Here is a 2,334-nt window from a genome sequence, read left to right as displayed (position 1 = left end):
AAAAAAAAAAAAAAAAAAAAAAAAAAAAAAAAAAAAAAAGAAGAAGAAGAGGAGGCAGTGACAGCAGGACAGGAACAGCGAATGGAGTGTGGGGTGTGCTTATTTTTAAATGATGGCAAGAACACCACAGGGCTCCTGAGGAAAGGCAGGTCCTTCTCCCACTTCTGCAGAAGAACAGCTCAGAGAGGTCCTTCCAGAAGCAGAGACTGCCATCTAGCAATTAAAAATGGCTGGATGGGGAGCAACAGAAGCTCATTTGGTGGCTTTCTTGTAGATATCAGAGTATAGGGAGGTGCTTCCAAAGTAACAGGCATCATCCTATTTCTAGTGGGAAAGATCCGACAGATTCATATTAGAAAAGGACTTAGGTGGCTGTCAGCCAGCTATTGAAAACAATTCAGAAAAAAAACTTTCCTGATTTGGTCTTTTAATCATTTTGGCCAAAGCAAAGTAAAAAGGAGCATTTCCTTCCAGGAACGCTTATTTATGTATCTATTTTTATCATAATAGAAAAATCTCCATATACAACGGCTTTGGCTTCACTTCTCATCTTGGGGGTAGAATGGGTTCTAGACACAAAACGCTTTTCTTTCTTTTCTCAGTGACACATCTGCCTCCTTTTTGTTGTGTTGTTTTGTAAATCAGTTGTCCCAAGAATCTTCTCAATGATAGAGTTGTAAATTAACCATGCCATCTAGGAAACCCAGTGTTAATATTATATGATTGGAAATATGAAATAATATAGAATCAGAATAAAAATTTAATCCTTTATTCATTTTTAGATAATTTCATCTTACTCAAAGGAGATTTGGTAAGTGACTTAAAAGGAACAGCATTGAAGAGTTTAATTGTAATCTGATTTACATTTCAAATACAGAATCATCAAATTTCAGTATCTTTTGCTGTCCTTGAGAGAGAAAATGTGTTTGATTAAGTGTTTTTATTTAAGATAAGACTAAGCTGACAGGTGCTCATGAGGGAGGAAGAACAGTTCTTAATTCAGTTCTTCAGGTGGTGCCAGAATCATTAAGATGCTGAAATTCACATTGTCAGTTTTCTGCAAACATATAATACCACGTTAGATCTTCCTCAACTAGTTTTACCCCAGGAATGCTGGAGAGATATGCCATTGTCTTCTTTTTTAGTTTTGTATTAGTTATCTGTAACTGCATAAAAAATTATCCCCAAATTTAGCACTTAAACAACCATGATCTTGGTTTCTTTGTCTCTCACAAGGCTGCAATCAAGGTGTTGGCTGCAGTCACCTCAGAGTTCCACTGGGGTGGATCCCCTTCCAAACTCATGTATTGTTGGCAGGATTCAGTTGGAATGACGGCCTCAGTCCCATGTTTGCTGTTGGCTGGAAATCTCTGCTTCTTGTCACATGGGCCTTTCCAAAGAGCACCTCACCTTCCAAGCAGGAAAGCACAAAAGTAAGAGTGGGCAAGGAGACAGAAGCCAGAGTCTTTCTGCCACCAAACCTCAGGAGAGCTCTCTCCCTTCTTCCATGTTCTACTCTTTAGAAGCAGGTCATTAGGTCCAGCTCACACCCAAGGACAGGAGGTTATACAAGAGTGCACACCAGCGGGCAGGCATCACTGGGAAACATCTTAGAAGCTGCCTACCACTAGCTTTGTTGTTTCAGACGCAAAGCTAATGACTGGGGAAGTAAGACTGCCTGTATACGATGCATCTGAAAGGCACAGGGCTGCATATCAGCACCAGCTGCACATTTACTATCTGTTCCTTATGCTTATTCTCAGAGCAAAATTTTCTTATGAGGTATACACACAACAGTGATAAAATAACTCAAGGGTACAGAAAGAACTCCCCTACTATTTACATGATTATTTTTTGGTTCAAAATTTGTGAATACTTCTCTGAAACATCACTTAGTAGGACCAATATTATCAATGGAAGAATAAAACAAGATTTGAAAAGCATGGTTGAATACCTAGATTTCTGATAAAAATTCCCTTTAGCAATCAACAACTACTCAAAATGTTTGAACACTTCCCAGCTCTTTGGGAGGCCAAGGGAGGAGGATTGCTTGAGCCCAGGAGTTTGAGACCTCATCTCTAAAAACAAAAACAAAAACAAAAACAAAAACCCCAAAAAATCAGATGGGCCAGGAGCAGTGGCTCACACCTGTTATTCCAGCATTTGGGAGGCCTAGGCAGGCAGACTGCTGGAGCTTAGGAGTTCCAGGCCAGCCTGACAACACGGCAAAACCGTCTCTACAAAAATAATTTAAAACAATTAGCCAGGCATGGTGGTGCATGCCTGTAGTCCCAGCTACCTGGCAGACTAAGGTAGGAAGATCTCCTGAGCCCA

The sequence above is a fragment of the Cebus imitator genome, unplaced genomic scaffold (assembly GCF_001604975.1).
Source record: "Cebus imitator isolate Cc_AM_T3 unplaced genomic scaffold, Cebus_imitator-1.0 Scaffold652, whole genome shotgun sequence".
Taxonomy (NCBI): Eukaryota; Metazoa; Chordata; class Mammalia; order Primates; family Cebidae; genus Cebus; species Cebus imitator.
Note: the sequence above shows the minus strand (reverse complement) of the source record.